The sequence below is a fragment of the Thermobia domestica genome, chromosome 3 (genome assembly GCF_964235325.1).
Source record: "Thermobia domestica chromosome 3, izTheDome1.hap1.1, whole genome shotgun sequence".
In the NCBI taxonomy this organism is placed as follows: Eukaryota; Metazoa; Arthropoda; class Insecta; order Zygentoma; family Lepismatidae; genus Thermobia; species Thermobia domestica.
The window spans coordinates 3,876,755-3,891,882 of NC_137456.1; the positions used below are offsets into that span (position 1 = coordinate 3,876,755).

Genomic DNA, 15,128 nt, shown 5'->3' on the forward strand with positions numbered 1-15,128 from the left:
AGTAAATACGGAACATAGTTCATACAAAGTATAGCGATGTATGAAGTCTCCGTTTCATACGACTTGGATAAAGGATACATCTGAAATAGCAACAAAGAAATATATAATGATTTCTCTGGATAATTTGGATTAGTCCAGAATTCGAACACACACACGCTGGTAAGTCCAACATTTTTTTTTTTTTTTTTTTTTTTTTAACTTCGTTCTTCGGATTCCCAATAAAGTTGACTACTGAAAAGCTGAGTTATAGATTCTGTATTAAAACAACACCTTCGCTAGACATGTTCAGTATACACATTGTCTTACATACAGAACAATACATTAGTTATTAATGCATGTCTGAAATAATAGTGCTTCGTATAGAATTTTACTTCATCCAATCGCAATAGCACAAAGATAAAAAATATTGCTAGGGATAATGTTCTTATTACAGAGAAAAATAATTAAAATGACTTAACATTAACAAATCATTTTCTTTAAACAGAGATAATATTTTATTATAATTTATGGAAGAAAGAAATAATTTGTAGTACAGTATCTTTATTAGGGTTATATATTCGTACAAAATAATGTAAGTACAACTGAGTCTGTCTTCAGAAAGGGCGTACTTTTAGCCACAACCTACACTGCTTCTTTTGACTGTCTTTCAAGCAGAATTCTGGTTTGATGCACGAAATACCTGCAACAAAAATCAGAAAATATTTAAAATGTTATATTCAGTGTGCTTAATTTGGTTGTACTTAACAATACAAAGTATCTTAACATTTTTGAGATTAAATGGACAAAATATGTTCGGTCAGGTATGGACTTTTGGGTTGCACGTAGAAAAACTATGAAGTGTTTATTGATGCTGAACAACAACTCAAAATGTATTACCATTCAAAAGTAAGTGGGTACCTCAATGGTGTTCGGGCTATCATGGGGTACCTAATGTCTGTATTTTTTAGATATATGAAAATATATGTCTCTAAAATGTAAGGAACTGACATCTGTTTACCGAAAACCTCAACTCGGTAAGCCTTATGGATATCGAGATATGGGAAAATAAAGAGCGACACTACAGAACTGTGGAGTTTGCGTACTAGATGGTGCAGTTTCGGAAACGTAATTACGAGGGCTTACAACAACCTCAAAAGTAGTTTCAATTAAATACACTACACACACGCCCTGATGGGGGTTTTCGGGTACCATGATATTCCCAGAACTCTCATTTCTAAATATTCTAAAATATGTCTTAATAACGTTTTAAAGAACGTTAGAGGTGTGTGTTTACCGAAACCGCAAGTCGGTACGCCTAACAGTTACCGAAATATGGTGAAATAAAAAGCGACACCATAGGTACGTGGAGCTTGCATATTAGACAGTACAATTTAGAAAATTAATTAAAATATGACTATCAAGATATTGTCAAATAAAGGGAGGATCCATATAGTTATGGGGTTTTCGTGTTAGGTGGTAAAATTTCCGAAACCGGTCATGTAAAGTTAATAAGCATCAGTAGCAATTTCATCTTAAAATAATTAGGTATTTCCATGGAGTTTAAGAACATCATGGGGTCTACCAAGATTAAATTTTAAAAGTTTTGTAAAATATATTTTGACATTTGTAAAGAGTATTAGAAATATGTATTTACCTAAAAGTTCCAGCTAGTACATCTAGCAGCTAGAGAGACACCATACAATAAAAGCGTATTAGATCTTGAAATTTCAGAAAACAATTATTGATCCTAACAAAAGTTAAATAAGATGGTACTTATATGGGTTAAGTGAGAACCTCAGACTCGTCAGTACAATTTCGATCGAAAGATTAATTCAGCTCTAAATTTTCTTTGAACAATTCCAAGCGTTCATCGGGCTCTGAAATAAAGTGAACATTTTTTGTCAATATCTAATATAGCAAGCGAGATATAAGGAATTATGTATTTTATGACGTCGTAAAAATAGAGACCCACATGGATTTGTACTTTTGAGTATTTGCTGTAAGAAGAAGAAATTTCAGAAAACAACCGTATATACCTTAATAGACAATTAAATGGGCGGGGGCACAGTGGCTTAGTGGTAGAGTGCTTACCTCTGGTGTATTGGGTTCTTGGTTCGATCCACGGCCAAGTCAGTTTGTAGTGGACATCGTATTCGTGGGTTTTCTCGGGGTACTCTCCTCCCACCTTTGCATTCCATCAATTCTGTCAACAACATTCACTTGCTTTAATCATAATCTCCCTGAGACTAAAATGCATAATCGTGGGTCGCTACACTGAAATATTTCCTTTTATTTAATTTTAAAATTAAATAGGGAGTTAAGTATGATCGTATCTCTACGGGTTAAGTGAATACTCCAATAGTTTCTGCAAAAAAAAAGATTAGTTAAACACCCTACCACTAAGCTACTGTGTCCCCGCCCATTGAATTGTCTATTAAGGTATATACAGTAGTTTTCTGATTTTTTTTTCTTATAGGAAAGACCCAAAAGTACAAATATATAAAGATCTCTATTTTTACGCCATAAAATATATAATTCCTTTTATCTTGGTTACTATCTTAGATATTGACAGCGAATTTTCATTCTTTTGTACAGCTCGATGAACCATTGTAATTGCCTGAAGAAAACCTAGGACTGAACTAATCTTTCGATCGAAATTGTACTGAGGTACTGATTTAACCCATAGAAGTACCATCTTATTTAATTTTGTTGCGACCAATAATTGTTTCCGAAATTTCAAGCTTTTATTTCACAGTGTTTCTCCAGATGTTAGATGTACTAGCTGGAAGTTTTGGGTAAATACATATTTCAAATACTGTTTACAAATGTCAGATTATATTTTCAAAAGCTTTTAAAATTTAATTTTGGTAGACTCCATGATGTTCTAACACCCCATGAAGATATCTAATTACTTTAAGATGAAACTGCTACTGGTGTTTATTAACTTTCCATGACCGATTTCGGAAATTTTAGCATCTAACACGAAAACCCCTTAACTGTGTTGGTCCTCCCTTTATTTGACAACATCTTGATAGCCGTTAGTCATATTTTAATTCAATTTCCGAATTATAGCGTCAAGTATGCAAGCCCCACATACCTATAGTTTATTCCCCCCCCCTAAAAAAAATCAGTTCTTTACATTTTAGAGACATGTATTTCCATATATCTAAAATGCAGAAATTAGGTACCGCATTGGAACCCCATTGGAGTACTCACTTACTTTTGCATAGCAAGGTAAAAACGCCAGTGGTTCTCACTTTAAGTTTGAAAACATACTATTTTGTCTCTTCTCTGAGCATCGTGACTCTGTCGGAGCTGTACCATAGTTGGAAAGACTCACTGATCCTTCCTATAGTGACCATGTAGTCAGAATTCAAAAAGGAGTAGCCCTTGAAGGAAAAACAATATTTTAAAATCCTTGCACCAGTAGTCGTCACCTTAAAATCAAAATGTTCCAGTAGTAGTCAGGATTTTCTACCAGTGTTCATCACTCAAATAACTTGACAATTTATTCAAAAACGCACTGTGTATCAGTTTAGGGTTGAGAATACAATATAAAGTAGTAAGCTTAATAACTTTGCATCACTTTTAGCACTCAAGAAAGAAAATAAAAACGTTTTTACATACTTTTTAAAGCAATTTCAGAAAGAAAAATGTTTACTGAATTCAAAAGTTAACTGTATATCACTTCCACGTTAAGAGTACAATATTAAATACTATGTTTAATAACTATACGTCACTTTAAACTCTCGAGAATGAACATAAACAATTGTACATACATTTTAAAAACAATCTGAGAAACAAAATAAGTTAACTGAATTCAAACTTTAATTATACATCACCTTAAGTTTAAGAATACACTATAAAATGCTGAGATTAATAAAAAATGAAATCTTTAAGTTTAACGTCCCACGGTTATGCCGGTTAGGATAAGGAGACGGTGATAATGAGAAATGAGTGAAATGGTGGAATGAACAAAGTGGGAGGAAACGGGAGAACCCCGAGAAAACCCACGAGCAAGGTGTTTGTCCACCACAAAGTCCACACGGCGCGAGTTGGGATCGAACCAGGGACCCCAAGCACCGGAGGTGAACGCTCTACCACTGAGCCACCGCCCCCCTGAGATTAATAACAATGCATTACTGAAGAATGAAAACAAAAATGTTTTAGCTACCTATATTGTATTTACATGTTATTTCTCATTAACATTTTTTTTTTTTTTTTTTTGATAACTCATGATCAAGTCTAGGGATGCGCAAGAGAAAAGATTTGAGGTTGTCTCCTCTCGAAAAGGTGCCGCGAAAGTTGTCTCGTCTCGAAAACTGGATCCGTTTCTATTGGAAAAGCTCTATCTTGCCTCGAATTTCGTAACAAAAATTGTCTCGTCTTGTCTCGTGCGCATCCCTAATCAGGTCCATAGCCAAAAACTTCATTTCGGAGGGTGCTCGATAGGGCTTTGGGATATCCGAATTTAGATATAGATAATCGATGTCGACAAACTATCGAAACTTGTTCGAAATATCGAAAAATACAGCAATATCGAAATATAAACAATATCAAAAATCGAAAATATAGAAATATGAAAGAGATCAAAAATATGGATATATCGAACAAAAATGGATATATGATCTTGGAATACGATTTGGTGGAATAATGAGGGAGAAAAATAATCATTGATTAAATATTAAATTGAAAAGAAATAAGAGCCTGACGCTCAAATACTTATCTATCCGGCACCCATCTTGATCCCCATAAAATATCATGAAGTGCTTCATTGATTCTAAACCCAATAATAGTAATTTAACAATAAACACAATATATAATTTACTACGCACCTTGAAATGTAGAAATTAATGATTGTAATCCCCAGCTTTCCAATAGACCTTTGATTTCTCCAAATGAAGATTCGGATATCTTGTTTCTTCTCAAGCAATAATGGGTTACAATAATCAGTTGCAGTCCAAAGCCAAGTCACTAAGTTAAGCATAAAAATAAAAGAATTCATTAGTTAGATGCATACAAAATCCTACGCATGTAAATCCGAATCTACTTGTATTAAATTGTAAATTTAAACAAACTAAATTATACTACAGTTATAGTGACATCAAACATACATTAAATAAGGTATACAGGGTGTCTCAAAAGTCCCCTGACATAGGGTAACTCTGTTATTATCAGAGTTACAACAGAATGTAGGAGGGAAAAGCATATCCAATTATGATGTTTTCAATCTAAAGTGAAGGAATTTTTAAAATCGGATGACCCGTTTGCGCTGTACACTCTCTATGCGCCCAATGTGAAATGAAAATGCAACGTTGCCATTTACCTGGACCCACAACAGAAGTGAGTGAAGTTACTGTCTTTTACGCTAACATGTCGATGGCCAGCCCCCGTTTCAAACAGTAACTTCATTCACTTATGTCGTGGGTCCAGGTAAATGACAACGTTGCATTTTCATTTAAAATTGGGTGCATAAAGAGTATACAGCACATTCATCTTGTCCGATTTTTTAAAAAAGTGTTCACTTTAGATTGAAAACGTCATATTTCGAGATGTTTTTCCTCTTACATTTTGTCGTAACTCTGATAATAACAGAGTTACCCTATGTCAGGGAACGTTTGAGACATCCTGTATACATCATAAGAGGTTCCTTTCTTAATTCTACACGGATGTGGTTTCATTGAATGTGAGGTGGGTGATACACATTAGGCCTTTTGGGAGTACGTCACACGGACGACCGTAATTTTGTGTTCAAAATTTTTATGAACTGGTGGGATATGTGATACATATGGCCACGGGCTAGAATTTTCTCAGTATGTCAAATATGCAATCAGATTTCATGCAGCTTAATTTGGTGAAAAGCTATTGCCAATTGAACGTTACATTTACCTCTTTCTTGCAGATGTTGAACCATGCCGTTAGCACGTGAGGAATGGATCGAAATAATCAAACTGTGGGGCGGGAGGAGTATATGTGCAGTGGTTGCCGATTGCAGAGTCATCCACAATGTGACTCTGTGTCACATGTTTCAGTGTCACAGTAATTAACTAAATTTGAGAAGACGGGCACATTCGTAAACATACATCGTAGCGGTTCAAACTCGCGGGACCTTGTTCCTTCCCCATTTTGAACCGGTACATGAAAATGCCATTTACTCCATGTTTGCCTGCGCCGATTTTGAAAATTCCTTCACTAATCGATTTCTCCCGTTGAGTACTACAAGAACCAGTTAAAATCTCGCGGGCCCTTTATTCTTCCCCATTTTGAACCGGTACATGAAAGTGCGATTTTTTTTCATGCTTGCCTGCGCCGATTTTGAAAATTCCTTCACTAGTCGATTTTTCTCGACGAGTACTACAAGAATCAGTTAAAATCTCGCGGTCCTTTTTTCTTCCCATTTTGAACCGGTACCTGAAAATGCGATTTTCTTCATGTTTGCCTGTGCCGATTTTGAAAATTCTTTCAGTAATCTATTTCTGTCTTCGAGTACTACAAGAATCAGTTAAAATCTCGCGGGCCCTTTTTTCTTCCCCATTTTGAACCGGTACATGAAAATGCGATTTTCTTCATGCTTGCCTGCGCCGATTTTGAAAATTCCTTCACTAGTCGATTTCTCTCGACGAGTACTACAAGAATCAGTTAAAATCTCGCGGGCCCTTTTTTCTTCCCATTTTGAACCGGTACCTGAAAATGCGATTTTCTTCATGTTTGCCTGTGCCGATTTTGAAAATTCTTTCAGTAATCTATTTCTGTCGTCGAGTACTACAAGAATCAGTTAAAATCTCGCGGTCCTTTTTTCTTCCCATTTTGAACCGGTACCTGAAAATGCGATTTTCTTCATGTTTGCCTGTGCCGATTTTGAAAATTCCTTCACTAGTCGATTTCTCTCGACGAGTACTACAAGAATCAGTTAAAATCTCGCGGGCCCTTTTTTCTTCCCATTTTGAACCGGTACCTGAAAATGCGATTTTCTTCATGTTTGCCTGTGCCGATTTTGAAAATTCTTTCAGTAATCTATTTCTGTCGTCGAGTACTACAAGAATCAGTTAAAATCTCGCGGGCCCTTTTTTCTTCCCCAAGCCAATATTTTTTTGTATATTTTGAATGTATTCAAGTATGGAACAAAAGTATTATATAATTCCCTTAGTAGGCTTCTCAACTTAATATTTTTCAACTTAAATTTTATTTATTTTAATTATTTATTTTCTTGTGACTCAATATTTAATTGCAATCGTTCATTGGGGAGAAGGGTGGCCATTCTCAAATATATAAATATAGTATTCTTAAAATTTATGTGTTCTCGTACTATTAGTTTCTTCCACTAGACCTGGAAATTGCAAAATTAATACCTGGAAAACCTGCAAAATTCAGGGAAATTGAGTTCCATATTTATGTATGAACACTGCTATTTACAATTTTTTTTTTTTTTCGAATAGGGAGAACTGTACGAAAGGGTGGTTTGAGAATAGTATAACAGTAGGTTTCTGGGAGTGTTGTTCGAAATGAAATCTTTAAGTTTTACGTCCCACTATTATGCTGGCTAGGCTCAAGATGACGGGGTGTTGTTCGGTGGGGGTCAATGTTGCCAATTTTGGGTAAAGTCGCTAAATAAGGGGAATTCGACCTCAACGATAGCGCAGGGTGACCATAAAATTTTCAGTTAAAAACGGGACAGGTTCTTGCAACACTAGACTTTTAGATCTACCTTTGTTCTTATCAGTGCCTTGATATCAGAGTTCCCCCTCTCTCTCTTCGTTACAGAGCGGGTACTTATGAAAAAGGAAAGACACGTTGAAGTTTGTTTAACACACAACCAACTGCTAAAACCTCTGCTGCCTTTCGAGCAGTACTGCGAACTATAGAGTATTTTTAATATAGGGATTTTCAGTTCAATTTTTGCCGCTTTGTTATTATTAATACTTTTAAAAGGAGTAAAGGTACTGGGTTTGTTATTTACTTCTTTCATTTACATAAAACGGGACGAATACTACTTTTTTCCATCTACTGACGGGACGGCCGCGACACGCCCCTAAAACGGGACTGTCCCGGTCAAAACGGGACGTATGGTCGCCCTACGATAACGACAAAAAAAAAAAAATTCCGATTGGAGACTTTTTTGGGTGATTTTTAAATAACGATTTACCTACTTACACATTTAGCGACTTTTTGCTGCAAACAAAATGTTCATCTGTAGAGAAGCATTATTAGTTCAAAACAGTTTTTACGTTCTTTTTTTCTGTTTGTTTGTTTTAATCAGCGCAAGTGATGAAGAGTTTGGAAATACAGCGTACTCACTACTCCACAATCCTGCATTGTTATGTTACCCTGAGAATAACTACAAACTTGATGTCCTTTAGTTCGCAGAGTTTCCGTTGAGAGACACACGTAATACATCATTACCGATAGCAACAAGATTAGCTATAGATGCGTGAAAAAAGGCGAAGAAGGTGTTTGTTATATTTGTCCTCTGGGGTCTTTTAATTATTCTGCACTTTTTCTTTTACAAAAAATTGCTTAACGTAAGTACTGTAGTGTTAATTATTTCGGAACTATTTTGACCACAACATGAACAAAAGTACCCGAAACAACCTGAAATGATCCCTGAATTAAAGGATTGGTTGCGCCCTGTTTACAAAGATGTGAATAGAACCAGCGGCGCAAATCTGTCTTCAACATTGGGGGGGAGGGTAAGACCGTTACCATACTTTTTTTGGCGATGTCCAAAATACTTATGAAGTTGAAAAACAATGTTGTGGAGGATCAGAGTTGTCTTTAGCGTTAGGAGGCTGCAGATTTGAGGCTTATTCTGGGGGACATCTCACGTTCCTTTGTAGCAATCGGACAAAAATCATCAAATTTCTCCCAAAAAACACATTTCAAATCGGATTATTTGGGAGAAGTCCCCCTCAGTTCCAAGATTGGAGGGGACATGTATCCGTCATCCCCCCCCCCCGGGATTTGCGCCAGTGAGTAGAGCATATTGTTTAGTTTACATCTACAACTTTTACAATGCTTATAGACAATGAATTTCTCGATTATTTCTTATAGCGACTTTTCACCCAAAATTGGAGTCGTCACCTCTCGTTTCGCAAACTTATTGCCAACATTTTAGAAACTGGTTGCGGGGAGAGCTACAATGGATGATTCAAGTTATTTCGTCGCTTCCGCTGTGAACCTAAGTACAAGATTCCAAAAGTCACATTTTTTTGGTTCCAAACAATATGTCTGCTGGGTGAAAGCATAGACTGGAATGTGTTGCCTTTCCTACCTTAACTTTAATCCCATAGTAGCTCCTTTCCCAAAGTTAAAAAAATGCAATTCTTCCTTTCTTAATAGTACTTATGACCATGGGCGGCGATTAGGGGTGGCAAAGGGGGGCAGTTGCCCCCCCACTTTTCTCAAATGACCTATTAATGTATATAGTTTCAACCAGGGAAGTTTGTATATTAACATTGATATACAAATATTCAGATCATGTCTTGCCCCCCCCACTTTTAACGTCCAATCGCCGCCACTGCTTATGACCCAAAGTATTACGTAAGCATTGTATGTTACTTATGTAGCTCACAGAGCCGCAGCTATGGGCAAGCAAGCAAAGCACGTGTCCCGGGCGCGTGGTTGGAGGGGCGCCTAAAAGAGAGGTTATATATTAGTACTTTTCCTGGCGGTATTTAATACTTTTCATCAGAGTGCGAAATCATGAAATCAAAGTGAGAGGAAAAAATGAAATGAAATCTTTGAGTTTTACGTCCCACGGTTATGCCGGTTAGGCTAAAGGAGACGGTGATTATGAGAAATGAATGAAATGGTGGAATGAAGTAAGTGGGAGGAAATGGGAGAACCCCGAGAAAACCCACGCACACGGTGTTTGTCCACCACAAGGTTCACTTGGCGGGGCTAGGATCGAATCCGTGACCCCAAGCACCAGAGGTGAACGCTCTACCACTGAGCCACCGCGGCCCTAAAAGTGAGAGGAGACTGGAGGAGTGAAGAGAGAGAGAGAGAGAAGAAAACGCTCGCACTTTTACACTTCAAAGTAAATTAAGTCATTTATTTTTTCTGTCCCCCTCCTCCCCCTCCCCTAAGTTCTACTGTCAAAGTAAATAGCTAAAAACACTCCCAGGCCAGAAGCGCATCTACGTTGGAAATTTGATCGAGATCGGTCGGTCGGTGCAAGAGATTAAGAAAAAATGAAATGAAACCTTTGAGTTTTACGTCCCACAGTTATGCCAGTTAGGCTAAGGGAGACGCTGATGATGAGCAATGAATTAAATGGTGGAATGAAGTAAGTGGGAGGAAATGGGAGAACCCCGAGAAAATCCACGCACACGGTGTTTGTCCACCACAAGGTTCACTTGGCGGGGCTAGGATCGAATCCGGGACCCCAAGCACCAGAGGTGAACGCTCTACCACTGAGCCACCGCGGCCCCCGGCCGGGAATCGAACCCGGGTGTCCCACGCCAAAGGCGTGTTCATTAACCACTTAGCCACGAAAGAGCTCATCTGTGAGGCAGTGTAAACCCCCCAAAAAAGAAAGAAAATAAACGCACACTGGATGTTTGCGCAACTGAGGATCAAAACATTCTCAATGGAGTATGAGAAATAGTAAACGTCAATCAATGTGTTCTTTTGCTTATTCATTACTTCGTTAATACTTAATTCCTTCTAGAAATAGTGAAACAATACTATGAAGAAACACTAATTAAACTAATAACAATTACGTTGTATTTCTTACCATACCGTTTTTACCACCCATAGAATTTCAATCTAGCACTATACTGCATTATCACGCCGTAACGAAAGCTGAAATTCAAAGACATGGCACTCGTTAACTGTTGAAGCTGTGTTGTAGCTACCTGTATATCACGCGGCCTTCGTTGGTACTCCTCAACATAAATACGTCACAGCCCAAAGCCAGGAAACATCACAAACAGAAGACAGGGGCACAAGCAGTGCCTGACACTTCACGAACTCAAACCCACCAAGACTCAACTCAACATGACCTTCAATTACGTTCTAGAAACCAAACCAGTGCTAAGGCACAAACTCACCAACTTCCTATATGAAAACACAAGAAAAAAATCTAACGTTTTGGTTCCAAAGTGATGACATAACAATAATACTAAAAAGGTTTTAATTTTCAGTAACCCAAACATTAATTAACTAGGGAACATAACAAAGCAAAAATAAATAAATAAAAATAAATTAAATTAAAAAATAAAAACCTGACAAGTAAGCTCTCCCTGACTACTTTTTTTTTAAATTTCAGTGAGGCTGTAAAATATGTCAATATCTTCGTTATATATATATATATATATATATATATATATATATATATATATATATATCATTGTAAACAAGTTCTTTAAACAAAAGAAAGCTCTGAGAGCGCTTACCTCTGACGCGGTAGGTCCCTGGTTCGATTCCTGCTCCCGACAAATAGGCTTTTGGTGAACACTGTAGTTGTGGTTATTCTTAAGACTTTCCAGTTTCCTTACATTTTCTTGATTCCACCATTATCATGTATCTCATCGTCACCTTCTCTCTTACATTGATGTACAATCATGGGGCGTTAAACTAAAAGAAAAAAAAATCTTACAAATATCCTAGTAAAAATGAGTTTTCTAAACTACACTAGTGGCCCCGCGTAGCGTATTCGCTAACGCTCTCGCCTTCGGTGCGAACGGTCCCGGGTTCGATCCCGGTGGGGGAACTCGGTCGAAAAAGTATCAAAAGATTTTAAGTCCAGCCATCCTGAATGAGGTTTCCTTGGCTTTTCCTCATTCACAGCAGGCAAATGCCGGAGTGGTACCTAACATATAGGTCCCAAGCCGTTTTCTCCCTTCCGAAATCCAAAAATGAAAATGAAATCTTTGAGTTTTACGTCCCACGGTTATGCCGGTTAGGCTAAAGGAGACGGTGATGATGAGTAATGTATGAAATGGTGGAATGAAGAAAGTGGGAGGAAACGGGAGAACCCCGAGAAAACCCACGCACACGGTGTTTGTCCACCAAAAAGTTCACTCGAACCCGGGACCCCAAGCACCAGAGGTGAACGCTCTACCACTGAGCCACCGCGGCCCCATTTTTCCCCAATCCATTCTTCCCTTCCTTTCCCCGGATAGTGTGATCACCGAGGGAAGTCATCCCTCATATGCGACGGGCTAACAAGGCCATTGATGCCGAAAGCCCAGAAATCTAAATCCTAAATCTTCACTACACAAGGGAATTTTCGCGCTGAAAACGGTTTATTAGCAATTATGTTAAGCAGCCCTGTAGTAAATCTGCACCAAGTAATAAATCGTCACATATAAAACGGAATGAATAAACACATAACATTCATTTTGCTACCTTGAAATGTAAAATGTTTCAAAACATTAATATTCAAAGATTTCTCAAAATTCAGATTCACCCATTCCATTGTCCTCAATCATTAACGAGTTTTACAATAGTAAGAATTGTATTCGTAAACTACATTACTTACTTAGTACTATATTAAAGCAAGTTACACTAAAAGAATATATAATTAATGGAATATTTAACTAAAGTAATAGTTAACTAGTGTACTTACCCAAGCATTTTTCCTTCCTCTCTTCTTTTCCGTTTGTAAACAACCTCGTTTCGCAAGCAAAAGACGGTAGTTCAATGACGTCAGCCATGGCGAAAGAAAGAGGTGTCTATAGGCGGCCTGGATCTCACACACAGATGGACGTATATAACATATAGCTGAAGTATTTAACATACGTATATGTATGTAAAATACAGAAGATTGTTAGAAGTCAGACATCCTGCAGCGACATGATGTAATATCTAAGCGGGTAAAAGGCAGTACCTGTGTAGCATATGGATAAAGTACGCTCCGTACAGATTTCCTTAGTAAACATAACGAATCCTTGTATTTGTACAATATACCGCTGTCCGGATAATGGATTTTTCTCAGTGTAGTTGAACTGAGTCGAGCTGAGCCGATGGACTCATTTCAACCGAGCCCAACGAACCGAAGGCTCACCTGAGCAGAGTCAAACAGAGTCAATGGCTCATCTCAACCGAGCCGGCTTCAGCTACCTGCTTACTTGAGTCAAGTCGATGGCTCATCGCAACGAACCAGCTCAAGCCGTCCGTTAAGTTGAGCCGAGCCGATGTCTTATCCCAACGAGCCGGCTCGAGCTGTTCACTCAGTTGAACCGAGTTGAGCCGGTTAACATCACTTCCCGGAGTGGGCTTCTGCTTGGTCTTAAAACTTAGACCGTGCAGGTCTGAGCCTTGATGGTGAGAAGTACAGTATATACTTATATTGATGCTTACCATATTTGAAGCTGTCTCGTTATAAATATCTATTGTCGTCTCGTTATCGAGACGATACGAGCAGTGTCCCATCTCGCGAGCAGCACTAAAAATATTCCACATTACTGCTTACAAATCTCATGGCTTTGCTTCCTAGTCTAATGAGGTAATGATTTCTAAACGAGCTAAAACGAGCTGAACCAGCGGGCCATTTATCAAACTCAACTCGACTCGAAACTCGATCTCAAAACAGCGACTCGGTTCGGAACTCGACTCGAGAAAATTACCTTTGGCTCGACTCGTGCCCATCCCTATTTTAAGCGTTTAAAATGCAAACACGCACAATATATATATAATATTCTGAAACTTATTATCCTATATTTTTTTGTAATAAACAAATTGTATTTATAACCAATTGTAAAAACCCGAACAAGGCAATCTCACAATTATTTTATAGTCAGCAATAATTAATTTCCAGATACTCAATAATTGTCTTGATATTCTTCACGCAAATATTCTCCGTTATCCGTAAGTTAGATATAATTCATTATCGGGACATAATTCGTTATTTGACATCCGAATATTATCTGTTTTCCGAATATTATATATCATCTGGACATTATCCTTTATCCGGATATTATTTTTTATCCATTATCCGAATATTATTTGTCATCCGAATATTATCCGTAATTCGGATATTATCCGTTATCCGGATATTATCCGTTATCCGAATATTATCCGTCATCCGGATATTATCCGTCATCCGGATATTATCCGTTATCCGTCATCCGGATATTATCCGTTATCCGGATATTATCCGTCATCCGGATATTATTCGTTATCCGTCATCCGGATATTATCCGTTATCCGGATATTATCCGTCATCCGGATATTATCCGTTATCCGGATTATCCGTTTCCTCAAAAACGGATACCGGATAATTTCTTATCCGGATATCCGTTATCCGGATATTTTGGCCATCCCTATTATATATATATAAATAATTTTCTAGTTTGGAATACGTTAACTTTACAATATTCGCCCAAATCACCACATTTAGCTACATTTCTATTGTTAAAAATATATTACAAAATACTGGGAACGGGGATCACTTCCTTCCTTTAGCTATCTGAGCAATTTTTTGTATCTTGGCGACAGGGACGTAGCCAGGAGATAGTCCATGGGGTGTAGATTCCTCCGAAAATTAAGGTGAAACAAAAAAAAAAAAAAAATGCTACCTATAAATAGCATTTTCCACACTAACTTTAGAAGTTGCAACAGTCTACTCCCCCCTTGACATAAGCACAAACACCGAAATGAAGTAACTAGCGGCATAAATGAAAACAAGTAAATAAGAAGTAATTAACAAATCCCTAAAAAGAAGTAATTTGCGTAAGAAATTTGAATCGACTTGCTATATTTACAAAAAAAAAAAAAAAAAAAAAAAAATGCATAAGGTTAAAAACTATTCTACTAAAAGACTTTTTTTTTTTTTTTTTTTTTTGCGAGAAATATAAAATGAAAAACTTACCCTCTCCTTCGACGCTATATCGATACGTTATTCTTTTCATTGTGTGACTACTTCACTAACTTTTTCATTTTCTTTTGTTGACCGTGACTTGGTGAGCTAACATTGTTTATATGCCTAATCCTAATGATAGTTCTTAATCTTATAAATCTTTCGATTACACTAAGAGGCACATGTGGTATCTTGCGCGAAATCAATTCGGATAGGGTTTTCACAACTTTTACCCTTTGTCGAAATGATGTTGAACCATGAAACTTCAAAAATTCTCTGTTCATGAACATCACATCTTCATAAAATTTATTCGACGGGTGCACAAGACTACCTCTAGAGTAAAACG

At 37.3% G+C, this 15,128-nt stretch overlaps 1 long non-coding RNA gene across 1 annotated transcript; it reads right to left on the minus strand.

Annotated features, from left to right (window-relative positions):
- Positions 1 to 532: 532 nt before the first annotated feature.
- LOC145681372 (uncharacterized) lies at positions 533 to 11,242 on the minus strand. The gene is made up of 3 exons (XR_014130760.1): positions 10,836 to 11,242; positions 4,815 to 4,953; positions 533 to 679 (listed from the first exon to the last, which is right to left on the minus strand). It is a non-coding gene; the product is annotated as an uncharacterized LOC145681372 (long non-coding RNA).
- Between the last annotated feature and the right edge of the window lie 3,886 nt (positions 11,243 to 15,128).